Genomic DNA, 23,639 nt, shown 5'->3' with positions numbered 1-23,639 from the left:
TATCCTGACGCCAAATGACTTTGAACAGGCGATAAATGACATGCCCATGCACTCTGCCCCAGGGCCAGACTCATGGAACTCTGTGTTCATCAAGAACTGCAAGAAGCCTCTATCACGAGCCTTTTCCATCCTATGGAGAGGGAGCATGGACACGGGGGTCGTCCCACAGTTACTAAAAACAACAGACATAGCCCCACTCCACAAAGGGGGCAGTAAAGCAACAGCAAAGAACTACAGACCAATAGCACTAACATCCCATATCATAAAAATCTTTGAAAGGGTCCTAAGAAGCAAGATCACCACCCATCTAGAAACCCATCAGTTACACAACCCAGGGCAACATGGGTTTAGAACAGGTCGCTCCTGTCTGTCTCAACTATTGGATCACTACGACAAGGTCCTAAATGCACAAGAAGACAAAAAGAATGCAGATGTAATATATACAGACTTTGCAAAAGCCTTCGACAAGTGTGACCATGGCGTAATAGCGCACAAAATGCGTGCTAAAGGAATAACAGGAAAAGTCGGTCGATGGATCTATAATTTCCTCACTAACAGAACACAGAGAGTAGTCGTCAACAGAGTAAAGTCCGAGGCAGCTACGGTGAAAAGCTCTGTTCCACAAGGCACAGTACTCGCTCCCATCTTGTTCCTCATCCTCATATCCGACATAGACAAGGATGTCAGCCACAGCACCGTGTCTTCCTTTGCAGATGACACCCGAATCTGCATGACAGTGTCTTCCATTTGTGACACTGCAAGGCTCCAGGCGGACATCAACCAAATCTTTCAGTGGGCTGCAGAAAACAATATGAAGTTCAACGATGAGAAATTTCAATTACTCAGATATGGTAAACATGAGGAAATTAAATCTTCATCAGAGTACAAAACAAATTCTGGCCACAAAATAGAGCGAAACACCAACGTCAAAGACCTGGGAGTGATCATGTCGGAGGATCTCACCTTCAAGGACCATAACATTGTATCAATCGCATCTGCTAGAAAAATGACAGGATGGATAATGAGAACCTTCAAAACTAGGGAGGCCAAGCCCATGATGACACTCTTCAGGTCACTTGTTCTATCTAGGCTGGAATATTGCTGCACACTAACAGCACCTTTCAAGGCAGGTGAAATTGCCGACCTAGAAAATGTACAGAGAACTTTCACGGCGCGCATAACTGAGATAAAACACCTCAATTATTGGGAGCGCTTGAGGTTCCTAAACCTGTATTCCCTGGAACGCAGGAGGGAGAGATACATGATTATATACACCTGGAAAATCCTAGAGGGACTAGTACCGAACTTGCACACGAAAATCACTCACTACGAAAGCAAAAGACTTGGCAGACGATGCACCATCCCCCCAATGAAAAGCAGGGGTGTCACTAGCACGTTAAGAGACCATACAATAAGTGTCAGGGGCCCGAGACTGTTCAACTGCCTCCCAGCACACATAAGGGGGATTACCAACAGACCCCTGGCTGTCTTCAAGCAGGCACTGGACAAGCACCTAAAGTCAGTTCCGGATCTGCCGGGCTGTGGCTCGTACGTTGGTTTGCGTGCAGCCAGCAGCAACAGCCTGGTTGATCAGGCTCTGATCCACCAGGAGGCCTGGTCACAGACCGGGCCGCGGGGGCGTTGACCCCCGGAACTCTCTCCAGGTAAACTCCAGGTAAGACCCAATCTAACTGTTATTTTTTTAAAAATACACTACCTAACAGAATACTCCATTCTACTGAATGTACAGCAATGCATGCAACCATATGACCTGTCTTTGTAATACTCATTTGTGCTTTATTGTTGTCTGTTTACAGTAATGTTTTATCACTGATTACATCATTGCTTAGTTAATCTTAAGTTAATGTTAAGCCAGCCCGTAATGCTATGCATACAAGTGGCTTTGGCATGCTGCTCTTACCTGTATTTTTTTGTACCTCTGTATGTTCAAATTATAAAATAAATAAATAAATAAATAAATGGATCTAAACAGGAGTCTTCTGGCAGGGCTGCATCTGCTCTTGTTGCCACCTCCCTTGTTAAGAACCATAATAAACTTGTTGAGTTAGGCATAAGAATTAACAACTGGGCGTCTACACTGCAAACTGAATTGTTTGCAATCCTAATGGCGCTAAAGCTAACCTATGAGCTTGACTCTATCATCATTACTGATTCTATGTCATCATTGAAGGCTCTTGACTCATATAATGACTCCAACAACATGCTCATTGGGGAAGCCAGGTATAGATACTCAAGAATCTGGGACAGAGAAATTAATGTACAATTGCTATGGATCCCATCACACATTGGATTACCCCTTCATGATAAAGTTGATATGTTAGCCAAGAAGATTACCCTGAAGAAGAAAGTAGAATATAACTTTGGCATATCTGTGTCTAGCATTAGGAATAATATTAGGAAAGAAGTAAATAATGAAAATGATTGTTATAGGAATGCTGTTAGAAGCCTGAGTAGATCTATAACCCACTATGATAACATGAATGTAGATAAGTATGTTTATGGAACAACTTGCAATGTGAACAGACTGACTGATGTTGTAGTGGCCAGACTTAGGCTTGGTTACAAGTACTTCTGGCAGTTTGGGAGACACACAGATGATGATCAAACTAAATGCAAATTATGTTATCAGGCATATGGTCACTGTCTTGAACACTATGTGCTTAATTGTCCACTTATTGAGGAATATAGAGATAGTATAACAGCCTATGTGACATGTCAAGATATTTTATTAATGAAAATATGATACCAAATATACTAAGCAAATTTCCTAAATTTGCTTGTAACAGATAAGTGAACTGTAGTTGTGTAGAAATAAACCCATATATACACCTGTTAACCCTTTTGGGGAATAGTTCCTAGGCCTTTTGTGTATCCATATGCTCTTGCACTACTTTAATTTAATATCTTGATTATGCACATCATACCCATCCTATGGGCGGTAGTCAAAAGATTACAGAGGTACATAATGGGTCCAGGGACTGGGCCCCAAAGTTTTGATAGCTAAGTTACAAAGGTAATGAACTCCATGTAGATATGGTATGCGCTACCGTCCACAGGATAAATATGGAGTGCACAATAAACTAGCCACTTTAGTGGCAAAATCTAATCTACTTAGCAAATCAATATTGTAATTACACACTGTCAGCTATGCATGGAAATAAACTTATAACATGTCATTCACACATTGTAAACTATGCAAAGATATAAAAAAAATTAATTTTAACGGAGTAGTTACTGGATACGGCTTATGATGTCAGTGGCCTTTATAAACCCAACAAAGAAAGTAAGATACGGCTCATGGTGTCAGTGGCCTTTATAAACCCAACAAAGAAAGTAAGATACGGCTCATGGTGTCAGAGGCCTTTATAAACCCAACAAAGAAAGTAAGATACGGCTCATGGTGTCAGAGGCCTTTATAAACCCAACAAAGAAAGTAAGATACGGCTCATGGTGTCAGTGGCCTTTATAAACCCAACAAAGAAAGTAAGATATGGCTCATGGTGTCAGAGGCCTTTATAAACCCAACAAAGAAAGTAAGATACGGCTCATGGTGTCAGAGGCCTTTATAAACCCAACAAAGAAAGTAAGATACGGCTCATGGTGTCAGAGGCCTTTATAAACCCAACAAAGAAAGTAAGATACGGCTCATGGTGTCTATGGAAAATTTTCTAGGGTGCTTACCTGTATGTACCTCAACATTATATACATACCAGTAATCTCATTGGGAGACAATCATATTGTTTACCGTAGTCACCCCGTGTAGACATGTGAGAAAACTTAACCACCCCTGGTCGCACCAAGTGGTCCCCTCGACCTCACAATCTTATCCATATCTATCCAAGACCAGTATGGATTGGGTAGCACCCACAAGTACGGTGCTACTAATTAATTGTGGACTGTATAGATTATATTAGTTTAGCTGAATGAAGGGGAGGGGGGTAGGATACACCTGGATACATCCATCAAGGAAAACATTTATACATAATCCCACCACTTACCAGATGTTCTCTGGTGGTCACTTGATGTAGTTGGATCACTCATAACCTATCTAATTACAACATAACACCACTGGCCAGCATAGGTTTGTTATAACTAGAAGGGTTACTTAACTGTGGGTGATTGATACTCCTTATTTCTTCCATTCACCATCTCAGTTTCGATGTCCTGCTACACCGACACGGTTCTCATTCCGGCAGGATGAGGTATCCGTCGGTTTGTCCCGGTTAGAAGTCGTGATTCCATAAATCTCCATTATCCCCGGTACGAGAGTCACACGTTCACTCGGAGCAAGGCGCTCTATTTCACATCCCGCATTCTCTTAACTCAATGTTATTATCACTGATTACATTACCATTCACAAGACGATTTAACGTCTCATAACTATTATACAAATTAGAGGTCACTCCATTAAGATCTGAGGCCGATGAGCAAGGATTAACACACGGGTATGTCCCCTGGACACACCCTGGCCGTGCACCTGCCACCCGGTCCTACTCTTATCACACTTTTTACCACTCTATTACCGTGGTCCCGTAAATCACGTTCCCTCACTCTCCACCAGGAACAGTTACGACACTTCTTATTATGAAATGAGGCCTATATTAATCCTTAGGCCGCCGTGAATGTCAATTTCGTGGTTCCATGCTTTCTCAGCTTCTTCACCACATTCAAAACAATCCGCGCCTCTCCCCCCCCGCACATCCGCGCATGCGCAAAGGGAACTCTTGGTTCTACTCTTATTTTCAAATACATTTTTGACCCATATAGACACATTAAACACCTATTAGGCACTATAGTTTCGGAAAATTAAAAAATTTTCCACAGTGTCAGAGGCCTTTATAAATCCAACAAAGAAAGTAAGATATGGCTCATGGTGTCAGAGGCCTTTATAAACCCAACAAAGAAAGTAAGATACAGCTCATGGTGTCAGTGGCCTTTATAAATCCAACAAAGAAAGTAAGATACGGCTCATGGTGTCAGTGGCCTTTATAAACCCAACAAAGTAAGATACGGCTCATGGTGTCAGAGGCCTTTATAAACCCAACAAAGAAAGTAAGATACGGCTCATGGTGTCAGAGGCCTTTATAAACCCAACAAAGAAAGTAAGATACGGCTCATGGTGTCAGTGGCCTTTATAAATCCAACAAAGAAAGTAAGATACGGCTCATGTTGTCAGTGGCCTTTATAAACCCAACAAAGTAAGATACGGCTCATGGTGTCAGTGGCCTTTATAAACCCAACAAAGAACAAGTCTTTTAACACGGTTTGTCTCAGTAACTGTAAGACAAAATGAACAGTTTTCACTATTTACTGTGAACTCGCTGTTGACTGAGGTGAGTAGCAATGGTGGTATAATGCTCTTTGAGAAATTAATTTAATTATTTCAGAAAACTAAAGAAATATATTATTCCTGTGCTATGTACTTCTCACGATAATAATATCGTTATTTACTACAAGTACATGTACAAGGTATACAAGTACATGTACAAGGTATACAAGTACATGTACAAGGTATACAAGTACATGTACAAGGTATACAAGTACATGTACAAGGTATACAAGTACATGTACAAGGTATACAAGTACATGTACAAGGTATACAAGTACATGTACAAGGTATACAAGTACATGTACAAGGTATACAAGTACATGTACAAGGTATACAGGCCATAGCTGACATCAGCTGGAGTGATCATGTCAGAGGATCTCACCTTCAAGGACCATAACATTTGTAAAGTAAAAGGACACAAGTGCAACTAATGTGACATTTTATTGTGGCAACGTTTCGCTTGATAAAGCTTCTGGAGAGCGAAACGTTGCCACAATAAAATGTCACATTAGTTGCACTTATGTCCTTTTACTTTACATATTGTCGGTAATTCTATCAACTTTATTACGACCATAACATTGTATCAATCACATCTGCTAGAAAAATGACAGGATGAATAATGAGAACCTTCAAAACTAGGAATGCCAAGCCCATGATGACACTCTTCAGGTCACTTGTTCTATCTAGGCTGGAATATTGCTGCACACTAACAGCACCTTTCAAGGCAGGTGAAATTGCTGACCTAGAAAATATACACAGAACCTTCACGGCTCGCATAACGGAGATAAAACACCTCAATTACTTGGAGCGCTTGAAGTTCCTGAACCTGTATTCCCTGGAACACAGGCGGGAGAGATACATGATTATATACACCTGGAAAATCCTAGAGGGACTAGTACCGAACTTGCACACGAAAATCACTCACTACGAAAGCAAAAGACTTGGCAGACGATGCAACATCCCCCCAATGAAAAGCAGGGGTGTCACTAGCACGTTAAGAGACCATACAATAAGTGTCAGGGGCCTGAGACTGTTCAACTGCCTCCCAGCATACATAAGGGGGATTACCAATAGACCCCTGGCAGTCTTCAAGCTGGCACTGGACAAGCACCTAAAGTCGGTACCTGACCAGTCGGGCTGTGGCTCGTACGTTGGTTTGCGTGCAGCCAGCAGTAACAGCCTGGTTGATCAGGCTCTGATCCACCAGGAGGCCTGGTCACAGACCGGGCCGCGGGGGCGTTGACCCCCGGAACTCTCTCCAGAGAGACTTCTGCAAACTTCTGCAAATACTACTATATAGAAAGCCGCTTGTTAGGCTGAGCATTTACTGCAAATTAGGTCAGTTTTGTCCCAGGATGCGACCTGAGTCAGAATAGAATGCAGTTTGCACCCACTTTCCACAAGTAGTGTTATGAAACCCCATTTTTTTTAATCAAAATATTCTAACACCTAATTTTCATTTTATTTTGTTAATCTGAAAGCAGTGAATTGTCAGTTATTCAAACACAACCTTATAGTTTGTACTTTTACTAGACACCTCAAGACCTTCATCTTGTTTGCTTAAAAAAGTAACAGTTCTTTTTTTTTTTATTTGTAACTGTCTTTTACCATCCTCTATTAGTATAGAACTATATTTTTAACAGTCTATTGTGTTCCCTCTATAATAAGGTTAGTGCAATACAATCCAAAATTAGCTGCAAGTGGTACACAGTTTGCTCTTTATATCTCATTCGTCCCGGCTGGTCAGCCGGCCAGTTGACAGTGTGAGCTAAAATTGAAATGTCTTAGCATGAAGTGTTTAGCAAAAGCTATAAATTTGTTTAATGAGTCCCAGTTATGTCTTGCTAATCACTCATTCTTTTTTTTTACAGATAATCATTAGAGTGCAAGAACACATTCCATGCCAGCACCCAGTATAAACTCAGGGAACATTATAAATAAAACTTCAAGCAAGAAGATAGGGAAACACTCATTTTTACCATTGTGTCAATATCACATGATCATCTAGCAGGCAAAACAGAAGATCAAATAGGAATAAAATCATATTGGTGTTCATTGTGCCTAAAGAATACTAACTGTAACTCTAAATTTATTATACACATGAGTAGCCATACAGGTGAGAGACCATATAATTGTTCAGAGTGTCAAAAACAATTTTCACAAGAAGGCTATTTAAAAATGCACATGAATCTTCATACAGGAGAGAAAAAACACCTGTGCTCAAGGAAACATCATCAGTGTTCAGTTTGTGTGAAGAATTTTGCACAAAAACACTTTCTAGATGATCATATTAAAATTCATACCGGAGAGATGCCATACCAGTTTATGGAATCTCAAAACGGCTTTAAAAATAAATCTAAATTGATGAGACTCATGCAGGTCCATAAAAGAAAGAAATCATACCCTTGTACTGAATGTCAAAAGACCTATAAAGTAAAATCTAATCTAGTTCTCCATATGAAAGTTCACCAAAAGACATCATACCGCTGCTCTGAGTGTCTAATTTGCTTCAAAGAAAAATATGAGTTAGTGAAACACATGAGGAACCATACAGGAGAGAAACCATATAAATGCTCAAAGTGTTTAAAAAATTTTGCACAAAGCTCTGAATTAGTAGAACACTTGAGGGACCATACAGGAGAGAAACAATATAAATGCTCAAAGTGTTTAAAAAATTTTGCACAAAGCTCTGAATTAGTAGAACACATGATGGACCATACAGGAGAGAAACCATATAAATGCTGCGAGTGTCCAAAGACTTTTAAACAAAAATTAATATTAGTAAAGCACATGAGGAATCATTCTCTAAGGAAACCATATGAATGCTCAGAATGTCTAAAGAAGTTTAATAACAAATCTGATTTAGTAATACACATGAGGAAGCATACAGGGGAGAGACCATATCAGTGCTCAAATTGTCTGAAGAAGTTTTCTAGGAAACGTCATTTAGTAAAACACACCAAGATTCATACACAGACCAAACCAGGTCAGTGCTCTCGAGTTCCTAAAAGCCTTTTAGTGTTAAACATTTAAGCAAAATACGAATATTCATTCATAACACTAAGCTTAGGTTGAGACTATATGACAGAATGAGGTAATATTAACCCCCCTTTTAACTGTCAAACTGTTGATGAACTCATTACTGCTAGCACTCCAGACATTGATCAGTGCACTGTTTTTCCTGCATTCAAATGTCACACCAGAAGCCTGATAAGCTAGGCAGTATAGAATGGGTCTTGACACTCAGTGTATTAAAAAAGTCTGGGACCACTTAGTACCTTGTGGGAGCACCAGTTCAATTGAGTGCCAGCTACAGCCCTGGTGGCCTGGTGGCTAAAGCTCTTGCTTCACACACTGAGGGGCCTGGGTTTGATTCCTGGCGGGGTGGAAACATTTCGACGCGTTTCTTCACACCTGTTGCCATGTTCACCTAGCAGCAAGTAGGTACCTGGGTGTTAGTCGACTGGTGTGGGTCGCATCCTGGGGGACAAGATTAAGGATCCCAATGGAAATAAGACAGACAGTCCTCAATGACGCACCGACTTTCTTGGGTTATTCTGGGTAGGTAACCCTCCGGGGTTAAAAATCTGAAGAAAATCTTCTCTAGCATGGCAAACCCTAGTGATTCATTTTCCTCTTTTCAGGAGGAAAGTGATGTTGACCTTGAATTTAGTGACTTTGAGACGAATAAGATTTTTGTTTGGATTTTTAACCCTGGAGGGTTATCCATCCAGGATAACCCAAGAAAGTCAGTGCATCATCTAGGGCCTGTATATCTTACTTCCATCGGGGTCCTTAAATCTTGTTAACCAGGATGTGACCCACACCAGTTGACTGACACTCGGATACCTACTTGCTTGCTAGGTGAACGGAACAGGTGTAAAGAAACATGCCCAATGTTCCACTTTTGCCAGGGATCGAACTACAGACACAATTTGTGAGAGGTGAAAGTGTTGTCTACCAGGCCACAAGTGGTTGAGGAAATTTTCAAAAACCTAAATAACCCATGTGTAGCATCCTTTCACATTTGATGTCCTGGTAGTGGAATCCTTCCAGAATGTCCTATTACTGATGCCCCGAGTTAGTAGAGACAGAGAGAGACAATTCTTCAACACGTGTTATATATATTTGGCTGGCTGATGCTGGCTAGTTGGCTCTGACTGGCTGTGTTCATCTCTCTTATAAAGAGTCATTTATGAACCTGATTGTCAGCTAGACAAGCAGGTATTACAGATGTTGCAGAATAGTGATGGCTACACAGTTGGAAAGAAACTACTGTCACTAAAATGTGTATATTCCTTGTCACAGTCATGCTTATACTTCATATTACACACAGAAAATTTACCTGTTTTTTTTTTTCCAAAATATTCGGAGTGCTAGCGAAGATGTGTTCATTAAAATCTTGATGGTTAATGATTAAAGTATAAGAAATTGTATCTAGTTCACTAGTGATGTGCTATCACAGTTTGTTTCAGAAAATCATGAAGGCAACAACACTTGCAGTGTTTAATGCACTCTTTAAGTATTTAAGATCTATTCTTACTAGGAATTTAATAATGCACTTCGTATAGAGAACGAAGCAGATCATTATGAATAGTACTTGGTCATGCAGAAAGAACTGAGAAAGATAAATCAATAAAAAACAGTCAATCAGTCTGGAGTAGGTGAAAGGTTGAGGTGGGGCATATAAAAAAAATATATACAAGTGTAAATAAAATATTGAGTTGAACGTCTAGCATATATGTATGTCCTCTTTAAGAGGGTGCTCTTTGTTCCAGTAAAGAGGCTTTTGGTTTGAGGAACTGGACCTTTTGGTCTTCCTCCGACCAATCTTAATTACCCCCCATTCCTGCCCTGCTCCATTCCTCCTCCTTTACCCATCTTTTCCCCTTCCTTTCACATTTTTAGCCTTTAGGGTTCTTCCCTCAGGAATTCTAGCTCCTAGGTTGAGGAAAGGATGTCATTATACATCCCATTCCATTGAGGTCCTTGGTGGTGGTGTTTGCTGGGGAATATGGATCATCTGGAAGACGTCCCAATTCCCCTCCCGAGTTCTGGAGGGTGGCATAAGATGTCCTTTAGGTGACAGGTGTATCTCTGGAGCCTGCCTGTTGTAATGATGCAAATCAACCCCTTGAACCATACCTATGATAAGGTATGATAAATATTCGTTTTGAAGATTTCACAATTGTCCTTAATGTGTACTTCCTTCCTAAATTCTTCCCTATTTATTGTGTGTATATTCTTGTAACTCAGGTGTAGGAAATATATCCAGTATAATTAAACTATAAACCCTGTAATGTCATACCATCCTTTTCATTGAAATGTAATGGAGAACAGTTGCAAATGTTTAATTGAGAAAGTATTATTATCATATTACTATTATTACTGAACATCTGTAGATGACTTGAAAATATCCATCATAATACAAAAACTGTAAATTGACTGTAGAAAATGTTTCATGGTGATGTTCTATTATCATTGATTCCAGTATGATTACACAAGAATATTTGTTTAGCTGATACGACCTTCTACATGATATTTGGGAACAGAGCAACAAATGTCCAATTAAATATTTTTTTTTTATTAACACATTGGCCGATTCCCACCAAGGCAGGGTGGTCCAAAAAAGAAAAACTTTCATCATCATTCACTCCATCACTGTCATGCCAGAGGGGCGCTTTACACTACAGTTTTAAAACTGCAACATTAACACCCCTCCTTCAGAGTGTAGACACTGTACTTCCCATCTCCAGGACTCAAGTCCGACCTGCCGGTTTCCCTGAATCCCTTCATAAATGTTACTTTGCTCACACTCCAACAGCACGTCAAGTATTAAAAACCATTTGTCTCCATTCACTCCTATCAAATACACTCATGCACGCTTGCTGGAAGTCCAAGCCCTTCGCACACAAAACCTCCTTTACCCCCTCCCTCCAACCCTTCCTAGGCTGACCCCTACCCCGCCTCCCCTCCACTACAGATTTATACACTCTCGAAGTCATTCTGTTTTGTTCCATTCTCTACATGTCCAAACCACCTCAACAACCCCTCGTCAGCCCTCTGGATAATAGTTTTGGTAATCCCAAACCTTCTAATTTCCGAACTATGAATTCTCTGTATTATATTCACACCACACATTGCCCTCAGACATGACATCTCCACTGCCTCCAGTCTTCTCCTCATTGCAACATTCATTACCCATGCTTCACACCCATACAAGAGTGTTGGTACAACTATACTCTCATACATTCCCCTTTTTGCTTCCACGGACAAAGTTCTTTGTCTCCACAGACTCCTAAGTGCACCACTCACTCTTTATCCCTCATCAGTTCCGTGATTCACCTCATCCTTCATAGACCCATCTGCTGACACGTCCACTCCTAAATATCCGAATACATTCACCTCCTCCATACTCTCTCCCTCCAATCTGATATCCAATCTTTTGTCACCTAATCTTTTTGTTATCCTCATAACCTTACTCTTTCCTATATTCACTTTTAATTTTCTTCTTTTACATACCCTACCAAATTCATCGACCAACCAATGGTTCTCCCATTGCTAAGCAAAATGAAGGAAAATTCCAAGGTCTGTTCCTTGACTGCAACTTGAAATTCAATATCCACATCTGACACATAAAAAAATGTTCAAATCATTTGGCATCCTCCAAGATATGCTTCTATATACCTCAAACAGCACTACTCACATTATACTAATCAGTCCCTGCCTGACTTAATCCAATTTGTGCCTGGGGATCTGCTACAGCAAATCACTAAGTGAATAGGATTGGCAGAGCATGTATAGTTCCTCTGTATAAAGGCAAGGGGGACAAAAGAAAGTGTAAAGATTACAGGGGAATAAGTCTGTTGAGTATACCTGGTAAAGTGTATAGTATAGTTATTATTGAAAAAATTAAAGGACAGAAAGAAAGATCTCAATAACTCAACAGAAAGCAGCAGTAAGTTATTACTCTGCATTTCAGAGGCCTAAACTTACTTAATATACATAACATTCACTCATACTACTGTGCACACTACATGTACAGAACATTAAACTATCAATCCTGACCAGAAACACTTGGTTGATAGTTGCCAAAGGACTCATGGGCATACCTGGAATATACCTGGAGAGGGTTTTGGGGGGCAACCTTTCCCACAGCCCAGTCTGAGACTAAGTCTTGTGGTGGATCAGTCTGATCAACCAGGCTGATTCTGCTGGAAGCGTGTAAACATATGAACCACAGCCCGGCTGAGCAGGCACTGACGTTAGGTGCCTGTTCAGCTCCTTCTTGAAGATAGCCAAAGGTCTATTGGTAATCCCACTTATTTATGCTGGGAGGCAGTTAAATAGTCTTGAGCCCCCGACACCTATTGTGCTGGTTCTCAGTGTACACATGGTGCCCCTGCTTTTCTTGGGGGAAATGTTGCATCTCCTGCCAAGTCTTTTGCTTTAGCAGGGAGTGATTTTTGTGTGCAAGTTGGTACTAATCCCTCTAGGATTTTCCAAGTGTATATTATGTATCTTTCTCACTTGCATTCCAGGGAATATAAATTAAGAGACTTCAACCATTCCCAGTATTTTAGGTGCTTTATTGTACTTATGTGTGCCATGAATGTTCTCTGTACATTCTTCAGGTCAGCAGTTTCGCTTGCCTTGAAGGGGGGCAGTTAGTGTGCAGAAATATTCCGGCCTAGTGAGGACAGGCATGGGCTTGGCATCCCTAGTTTTGAAGGTTCTTATTATGCATCCTACCATTTTTCTAGCAGATGAGGTAGATAGATTGTTGTGGTCTTCAAAGGTGATATACTATTTTCTGCAGCCCATTTAAAGATCTAGTTAATGTCAGCTTGGAGTCTAGCAGTTTTTTCGATGGAGGTCACTATCATGGCAATTCGGGTATCATCCGCCAAGGAAGACATGGAGCTATGGTTTACAGCTGTCAGATATGAGGATGAGGAACAGGATGGGAGTGAGGAATGTGCCTTGTGCAACAGAGCTTTTCAGTGTGGCCATCTCAGACTTTAATCTGTTTACTATTACTCTGTGTTCTATTTGTCAGGAACTTATAGATCTAGCTAAAAACTTTTCCTGTTATTCCTTTATCATGGAGTTTGTGCACTATTACACCATGGTTGTACTTGTCAAATGCTTTCACAAAGTCTGTGTATACAGGTTGGCCATCACTAATCCAGTTCCATCAGTAATCCGGCAATACTTGGCCAAATTGCCAATTTCTGGCCACTTTATTGGGTAGTTGAAACAGGTGAATGGGCTGTTTCTTGTACTCAGTTGACAGAATAGAAATAAGTAAATGAGTAAGTTTATTCAGGTATACACAAATACAGTTACATAGATTATCATATATTACAACCCAGGATTCCAAATGGCCTGTTATCCCGGGTGTAATGGGAGCAAAATAAACACAGCAGAAAAAGTTTAGACTTATTTTATCCTTCACCAATTTAGAACAGCAATATGTACACTATGTACAGTGATAAGTATAGTGCACTCCACGGTAAGCAAAGCAGAAATAGAAGCCACAAGATAGCAGACCGTGCTTCAACCAGCTCTAGAATGGGAATGACAAGGGCAGACAGGAGAGCGGTACCCACATAACCTCTGCGATTGCCAAAACCATCTTCTTATTGGCTAAAACCTGGTCACTAGTTGAACGACGGGGCCCCATCATCAACTCTTAGCAACCTGGTTCGCTGGTTGGGGGAGATAGCCTGTAAATGAGGGTGTGTACATGCGCCGAATAAAGGTTACGTACTCTTTGCATGCCACATCATACATAGCAGCATATGTGTTTTGAACTTAGGATAACTCAAAAAAGTTAGACAAAGTGACTTACAGTGGTCCCCCGCTTTTCGTAGTCCCCGGCAATCGTAAAATTCGCCAATCATAGGGGTATTTTCGTATAAACATGGACTCGCTTTTCATAGGTTGACTCGCGAGTCATAGTTCGTCCGGGACGCGTACCCACTGCGTGAGCCGGGGCGGCAGCCAGTCTGGCATTGTTTACCAGTGAGCAAAGGTCCCCTCACGTGCTCCAGCGAAATATTTCATAATATTCCATTTATTTTAGTGCTTGCAAGTACTAAATAAGCTACCATGGCTCCAAAGAAAGCTCCTAGTGCCAAACCTGTGGTAAAGAAGGTGAGAAATACGATTGAATTTAAGAAAACCATCATTGAACAATATGAAAGTGGTACAAGTGTGGCTGAACTGTCCAGGATGTATAAGAAACCCTACACAACCTTATGTTCCATAGTGGCCAAGAAAAAGGAAATAAAGGATGCTGTTGTTGCAAAGGGAGTAACTATGCTGACAAAAATGAGATCACCAGTACTGGAAGAGGTTGAGAAGTTATTATTGGTGTGGATAAATTAGAAACAATTAGCAGGAGATACTCTTATGACTTCGATTATTTGTGAAAAGGCTAGGCAGTTGCATGAAGATTTGGTAAAGAAATTGCCTGCAAATAGTGGTGAAGTGAGTGAATTTAAGGCCAGCAAAGGCTGGTTTGAGGGATTTAAGAACCGCACTGGCATACACAGTGTGGTAAGGCATGGTGAGGCTGCCAGTTCGGACCACAAGGCGGCTGAAAAATACAGTGGACCCCCGGTTAACGATATTTTTTCACTCCAGAAGTATGTTCAGGTGCCAGTACTGACCGAATTTGTTCCCATAAGAAATATTGTGAAGTAGATTAATCCATTTCAGACCCCCAAACATACATGTACAAACGCACTTACATAAATACACTTACATAATTGGTCACATTCGGAGGTAATCGTTATGCGGGGGTCCACTGTATGTGCATGAATTCCAGGAGTACATAGAGGCTGAAGGACTGAAACCTGAACAAGTGTTCAATTGTGACGAAACAGGCCTCTTTTGGAAGAAAATGCCAAAGAGGACCTTCATTACACAAGAGGAAAAGGCAATGCCAGGACACAAGCCTATGAAAGACAGGCTGACGCCATACAAAACATCCATACTTATTACTGCACCTATTACATACATAGAACACTTAACTCTGATATTAACCCTCCCCTCAAACATCTCCTTGCCAACCTCAACAGAACACATGACCATAACACAAGGCACAGATCACTCTTTGATGTTCCTCGTGTCCATCTCACACTATGCAAAAACTCAATGCACATAAAAGGCCCTAAAATCTGGAATTCATTACCTGTAAATATAAAAGAAACACAACCTGTTTATAAATTCAAGTCTCTTCTCAAAGATTACTTACTCACCCAAAACCAAATAAATACTGAATAACTGAACATTATAAATTGTATATCTTAAATGTTTCTCACAATTATATCACATAAATGTTAAACCTAAAACCCAATCTAACTTTATTATTTTTTAAATACACTACCTAACAGAATCACTACCTAACTGAATGCAACCATATGACCTGTCTTTGTAATACTCACTTGTGCTTTATAGTTATCTGTTTACATTAATGTTTTATCACTGATTTCATCATTGCTTAGTAGCAGCCCTGTATAGTCCTTGTGGCTTAGCGCTTCTTTTTGATTATAATAATAATAATAATCATTGCTTAGTTAATCTTAAGTTAATTTTAAGCCAGCCCGTAATGCTATGCATAGTATAAGTGGCTTTGGCATACTGCTCTTATCTGTATTTTTTTTGTACCTCTGTATGTGTGCACAAATTGGAAATAAATAAATAAATAAATAAATAAATAAATAAATGTTCTGTGCTAATGCTAGTGGGGATTTCAAAGTGAAGCCATTACTAGTGTACCATTCTGAAAATCCCAGAGTGTTCAGGAAAAACAATGTTATGAAGAGTAAATTGTGTGTGTTTTGGAAATCTAATAGTAAGGCATGGGTCACGAGGGAAATTTTCATCGAGTGGTTCAATGAAGTGTTTGGCCCTAGTGTGAAGGAGTATCTCCTGGAAAAGAAATTGGATCTCAAGTGCCTGCTAGTACGGACAATGCACCTGCTCATCCTCCAAACTTGGATGACCTAATTTTCGAGGAGTTTGGGTTCATCACAGTAAAGTTCTTGCCCCCGAATACCACTCCTCTCCTCCAACCCATGGACCAGCAGGTTATTGCAAACTTTAAAAAAACTCTAAACAAAAGCAGTGTTTCACAGGTGCTTGACTGTGACCACAGACACTCGCTTGACCCTAAGGGAATTTTGGAGAGAACACTTCAGCATCCTCCACTGCATAACCCTTATAGGTATGGCTTGGGAGGGAGTGACTACCAGGACTTTGAACTCTGCCTGGAGAAAATTGTGGCCAGATTGTGTCGACAAGAGGGATTTTGAAGGATTTGGGACTGACCCTAATGAGCCTATGTCTGTTGTAAAATCAATTGTGGCACTGGGGAGTTCCATGGGGTTGGATGCGAGTTTGGAGGATGTGGAAGAATTGGTGGAAGACCACAATGAAGAGCTCACCACTGAGGAGCTGCAACAGCTTCAGCAGGAAGAGCAACACATCGCAGCTCAGAATCTTGCTGCAGAGGAGGAGGAAGAGAGATGGAAGAAGGTGCCTTCTTCAGAAATTAAAGAGATTTTTACTATGTGGGGTAAGATGGAAAGCTTTATGGAGAAACATCACCCTAACAAGGTTGTTGCAAGCCAGGTTGGCAACATGTACAGTGACAAAGTCTTGGGCATTTTAGGGAAGTGTTAAAGAGACGCCAGAAACAGAGCTCTCTCCACAGTTATTTTGTGAGACAGGACTCCACTGACTCTTAAGGTGGTCCTAGTGGCATTAAGAAACAGAGAAGAGAAGCAACCCCAGAAAAGCAAATGGTACCTGAGGTGTTGATGGAAGGGGATTCCCCTTCCAAACTATAAACAATCCACTCTCTCTCCTCCTCCAGTCTCCCATACACTAAGAAGAATCTCCAATAAAGGTAAGTGTTATGCTGTTAATGTTTCATTCATCATTTCTCATTGTATTGTTTATGTACTACATGTATATTTCATGTTAAAAATTTTTCGTTTTAATACTTCTGGGTGTCAGGAACGGATTAATTGTATTTACATTATTTCTTATGGGGAAAATTGATTCGTAAATCGTAAATTTTGTTTATAGTAACGGCTCCAGGAACGGATTAATTACAAAAAACGAGGGACCACTGTATTTCTATTGAGGTCCTTAAAGACCATCATGTAGTCAATGGGTTTGAACGCATAATAAACCAGCTAGCTATTTTGTATAACAAACCAGAAACAAGAAGAGATCTTGCAAGAACCCTTGCAAGGTCTATTCTTGCAAGAGTTGCACTGAAGCAAAGGTCCAGTGCAACGCTTATATAAATCTTGCTGAATTTAAACAGAAGGAATGCTAGCGAAATAGCTATGAGTTTGGTAGACTGGAACAATGGAAGGGGTTAAAAATAGGGCATAAATTGGGTAATCCCTGCAAAGTTACTAATCTGGCACCCTACAGGTCTCGATGATGCCGGATTAGTGATGGCCGACCTGTAGCTAACCAGCCCGGCTGTGGTTCATACATCAGTTTGTGCGCAGTCAGCAGTAAGAGCCTGGTTGATCAGACCCTGATCCACCACGAGGCCTGGTCTCAGACTGAGCCGCAGGGGCATTGACCCCTAAAACCCTCTCCAGGTAAGGGGGAAGTAAAGAAACAACAAAGTACAGACCAGATAGTGCTAACATCCCATATCATAAAAAATCTTTGAAAGGGTTGTAAGAAGCAAGATTGCCACTCATCTAGATACCCACCAATTACACAACCCAGGGCAACATGGGTTTAGAGCAGGTTGCTCCTGCCTGTCCCAACTACTGGACCACTATGACAAGGTCCTGGATGCTCTAGAAGACAGACAAAATGCAGATGTAGTATACACAAACTTTGCAAAAGCCTTTGACAAGTGTGACTGTGGTGTAATAGTGCACAAAATGCATGATAAAGGAATAACAGGAAAAGTTGGTAGATGGATCTATAACTTCCAAATGTGATGTAGGGATTGTTAAACTCCTGTACTAGACAGCACACTCTTCCACTTGTCAAGAATCTTAACTTAATATACAAAATATCCACACTTACTATTGCGCCTACTACATACACAGAACACTACACTCAAATATAAACCCTCCTCTCAAACTCCCTCTTGATAACTACATCAGAACACACAACCATAATGCAAGACACAAATCACTCTACGATATTCCTCGTGGCCATCTCATTACCAGAACACACTAAAGGACCCCTGTCTGCAAATCAATTTAAGGCCCTACTTAGAAATCTCATCACCCAAAATTAAACAGATATACCGTACTTCATACCTACCAGCTACTCAAAAGCTACACAAAAAATTACTAATGAGGTCTCAATTTCATTACTGGATATTTTGCTGAGGATTGCTTAATCATGTACATACTCATTACTACAAAATTACGATATTCAAATTTCATAGTTTTGAATACAAAATTGTAATACTTCATATTGTAATGCTGTATAGCCCTTGTGGCTTAGTGGTTCTTTTTGATTATAATAATAAATTCATATTGTAAATTGTATAAATTGTTCTTTTGTAATTCTGTACTGTAATACTTCAAAATTAGAATTTCAGATTTAATCATTTTAAATACAGTGGACCCCCGCATAACGATTTTAATCCGTGCAAGAGGGGTAATTGTTATGCGAAATAATCGGTATGTGAATGAATTTTCCCCATAAGAAATAATGGAAATAAAATTAATCCGTGCAAGACACCCAAAAGTATGAAAAAAAATTTTTTTTACCACATGAAATATACATTTTCCCACACACAAAGAGAAGGATACATGCACAATAGTAGAGTAGTACATGCACAGTATATATTGTGCATGTACTAGTCTACTAAATGAAGAATAAATGACACTTACCTTTATTGAAGATGCAGCAATGACTGATGAGACACTGTGTCCTGGGAGTGCCTTTTCCTCCTGAGTACTGTAGGTCCTGTTTGGCATTTTCTTCCAGAACATGCCTTATCACACTGTGTATGCCACTACGATTCTTAAATCTCTCAAACCAACCTTTGCTGGCTTTAAATTCACCAATATGAGCACTAGTTCCAGGCATTTTTCCCTGTTCACCTGGGTGTTAGTCGACTTGTGTGGGTTGCATCCTGGGAGACAAGATTAAGGACCCCAATGGAAATAAGTTAGACAGTCTTCGATGACACTGACTTTTTTGGGTTATCCTGGGTGGCAAATCCTCTGGGGTTAATTGTTTCTTGGTATTCTCAATAAGCCACACCAACAACGGTGCTACAGCAGCAGCAGCAGCTGACGGTGGTACAGCAGCAACAGACGATGCTACAGCAGCAGCAGACGATGCTACAGCAGCAACAGACGATGTTACAGCAGCAGCAGACGATGCTACAGCAGCAGCAGCAGCTGACGGTGGTACAGCAGCAACAGACGATGCTACAGCAGCAGCAGACGATGCTACAGCAGCAACAGACGATGTTACAGCAGCAGCAGACGATGCTACAGCAGCAGCAGCAGCTGACAGTGCAGCAGCAGCAGCAGCTGTACTACCAATAGTAGCGATGGTTGATTGAGGTTTATTATACAACCTGGCCAGCTCGGAGACACGCACTCCACTTTCATACTTATCAATGATCTTTTTCTTCATCTCTATTGTAATTCTCACCCTTATTGCTGTAGGGTTGGCACTAGAAGCTTTCTTGGGGCCCATGGTCACTTATTTTCCAGAAAAAGCACCGAAAACACTGTAATAATATGAAATATTCCGATTGTATGCTTGGATGTTACCGCGGAGGCTGGCTGGTAAACAATGCCACCGGCGGAACATGTGAGCGTGGCTCAGGCCGCACATTGGACGCGTCTCGGACGAAAATCGGTGAGCGAGTTTTTAAGCGGTATGTGAGGCAAAATTTTGGCGATTAAAGCAAGCGGTATGCGGATTAATCACTATGTGATGCCATCGGTATGCGGGGGTCCACTGTACTCAATTGTAATACTTTATATTGTAAATTGTTTAAATTGTTCTATTGTAATACTGTAATTTTTATAAAATAATTCAAAACTGTGATTATTCTCTACTAGACTTATTAAATTCACATAGCATTACTTATTAATACTCAATTCTTTTGTACTCACTTAACTCATCTAATGAACATTTAATCTGTTATTGCCTCATTAATCTGAAGTTAATTTTAAGTTTGTCCGAAATGCTCTGCATACAAGGGGCTTTTGGAATGTACAGTCAACTATAATATTCCTTTGTACAACCATGTATCATGTCAAAATAAATTTATTATTATTAACTAACCAATGTAAATTGTCACACTTCTTGCCTTGGCAGATAGGTGTTAGAAATGTAGAAGACTCCTGGTGCCAGACGTCTCAGGTCTCGTTGTTTGAGAAGTCTACCTTTTGTGTGATAAATGTAGGTGTTGGGTCTTAAAACATGTGGTGTACACCTCATGGGGGGGGGGGGGATGAACCCCAAAACCTGGAGTTTAGGTGGGTGCTTTAACCCTTTCAGGGTCCGTCCCGTAGATCTACGGCTTTACGGTGAGTGTCCAAACCGTAGATCTACGCCATGAGCTCAGCTCACTCTGATAAACTTTGAGTGGTACATTTGGGCCTAGATATGAGAGAATACATCTATGTGGTATGTGTGCACCACATAAAACAGATCCTGCAGTACACTGTGTATAATGAGAAAAAAACTGAAATCATGATTTTTCGATTAAAACAGCAACTTTGCAGTTTTTTTCGTATGTTTTTTATAGTTGTATTTGCGATTTCTTGGTCTCATTTGATAGAATGGAAGACATATTACAGAAATAGAGATGATTTTGATTGGTTTTAGCACTGGAAATGGCTTGAAACTGAGCTCAAAGTAGCGGAAATGTTAAATTTTTGCCGATATTCAAGAGTAAACAAACGACCTCACACATCTAATACACGTCAGCTGGTGGGTCTAATATACATTCACAAATATGGTGATGATATTTATACAATTATTACAGTATTGCATAACAGTAAATCTTCTATTTTTTGGTGTGAATAAAAATTCATTATGTGAATAAAAAATCAAAATGGAATTTATTTGTAAAGCCTCAAAACATAACTAATGAACAGAGGAAATGTTAGTTTAGTGCCAGGAATGCCTACATTGTTTATTCTGGACCCTATTTAAAAATTGGAATATTTTGAACTTTGTGTTAAATTGGCCAAATTAACAATTTCCGATCACTTTATTTTGTAGTTGAAACAGTCGACTTGGCGATTTCTTGTGCTCAATCGATAGAATAGAAGTAATACTAGTGAAATAGCTAAGAATTTGGTTGATTGGAATAATGTAATTGGCCTAAAATGGGAGTCAAAGTCGGCAAAATCGCCGATTCGTAAATATCGCTGACACATCAAAATTCGCGAGAGCATAATTTCGTCAATTTTCCACCAAATTTCGTACTTTTTGTTTTATTACCTTCACAAAAAGATTCTCTACGATTTCATAAGAAAAAATAACAAATTTTTTTTTTTAAATTCTTGGACACTGGTGCGTGACTCCAGATTTGGGCCTTGGACCCTGAAAGGGTTAAGGACCATATAAGCTCAAGGAAACAGCTAAGGAGGAGATTCTGGTGGAGCTCTGGCCTGTGTACAGAGCTCTGCTAGAAGTCTGCTAGAGAGTCTCTGGGGGAGACTGTTGGAGACACTGGGCAGAGTACTGGCTTGGAGCAGTGCTCGTGCTGTGCAGGACTTGGGACCTGTGGCTAGAGTCTGACTTGGTTCCTGTGGTGAACTGTACACTAAACTTCTATTGTAAGTAAATATTCTGTTTCATCAGTTAAATTGTAACCCGTCTCACTGCTTATGTACAATACCCAGTGATCTAAACCCAATAGTGTTCTCATGTTCCAAAATATATTATTGTACAAGGACTTAATAATAAACTGTGTTTAAGTAGAATAGTAATATTCATTGTCCCCGTTATTTCTTATTCTTATATTTTATTTTACTTATGTAAGTTGGAGTGAGTGAAGAGTGGGTGATGTATATGGTAATGAGAGGAAGGTGGTGAGTTACCTCACATTGCTTACGGCTCCTGTCACTGACCTGTCACATTACCTACCTACCTCCTTCCCTCCCACTCTTTCCTTTACTCCCTTATTTTGCTTATTCCCATTATTACCCCTTCTGATTCATTACCCTCCCTATATGACAAAGTGTCTAAGCGGTGGTGGTTATTATTTTTGTAGTAGGTCCACTCTCATGGGCCTTTTGACTTTTCCGTTATGCTACCATTTGTTACCATATTTTTTGTGTGAAGTTAAAGTAAATATCTGGAACGAGAAGTCACAAAGCTCACCTTGCCATTCAAGAGGCGCCTGATGTGCCCAGTCTCCCAGCTGATGTGTCCCAGTTGCTGTATTGCTGCTCTGCTCTGTCATCTATTATAGTGGGTGTCTGAGTGTCACCCAGCTTCTCTAACCATCACCTGCTGTCTACCAGCCTACAACCTGAGGATGGTAGTACCTCCCTGGGTGGTTACTGTCTACCAACCTACTACCACAGGATGGTAGTACCTCCCTGGGTTTACCTGGAGTTTACCTGGAGAGAGTTCCGGAGGTCAATGCCCCCATGGCCCAGTCTGTGACCAGGCCTCCTGGTGGATCAGAGCCTGATCAACCAGGCTGTTACTGTTGGCTGCACGCAAATCAACGTACGAGCCACAGCCCGGCTGGTCAGGAACCGACTTTAGGTGCTTGTCCAGTGCCAGCTTGAAGACTGCCAGGGGTTTGTTGGTAATCCCCCTTATGTATGCTGGGAGGCAGTTGAACAGTCTCGGGCCCCTGACACCTATTGTATGGTCTCTTAAAGTGCTAGTGACACCCCTGCTTTTCATTGGGGGGATGTTGCATCGTCTGCCAAGTCTTTTGCTTTCGTAGTGAGTGATTTTCGTGTGCAAGTTCGGTACTAGTCCCTCTAGGATTTTCCAGGTGTAAATAATCATGTATCTCTCCCACCTGCGTTCCAGGGAATACAGGTTTAGGAACCTCAAGCGCTCCCAGTAATTGAGGTGTTTTATCTCCATTATGTGCGCCGTGAAGGTTCTCTGTACATTTTCTAGGTCAGCAATTTCACCTGCCTTGAAAGGTGCTGTTAGAGTGCAGCAATATTCCAGCCTAGATAGAACAAGTGGTTGCTGTCTACCAACCTACTACCACAGGATGGTAGTACCTCCCTGGGTGGTTGTTGTCTACCAACCTACTACCACAGGATGGTAGTAC

General features: G+C 40.7%; 1 long non-coding RNA gene across 2 annotated transcripts; it reads left to right on the top strand.

Annotated features, from left to right (window-relative positions):
* Nucleotides 1-5,113: 5,113 nt before the first annotated feature.
* LOC128695505 (uncharacterized) lies at nucleotides 5,114-22,317 on the top strand. 2 transcript variants are annotated; one of them, XR_011394060.1, is made up of 3 exons: nucleotides 5,114-5,354; nucleotides 7,222-10,505; nucleotides 20,699-22,317. It is a non-coding gene; the product is annotated as an uncharacterized lncRNA (long non-coding RNA). The 2 variants fall into 2 exon arrangements; XR_011394059.1 differs by having other exon boundaries at nucleotides 17,810-22,317.
* The last annotated feature ends 1,322 nt before the right edge of the window (nucleotides 22,318-23,639 follow it).

This window comes from Cherax quadricarinatus, chromosome 73 (assembly GCF_038502225.1).
Source record: "Cherax quadricarinatus isolate ZL_2023a chromosome 73, ASM3850222v1, whole genome shotgun sequence".
NCBI lineage: Eukaryota > Metazoa > Arthropoda > Malacostraca > Decapoda > Parastacidae > Cherax > Cherax quadricarinatus.
This window is presented reverse-complemented; position numbering and strand designations above follow the sequence as displayed.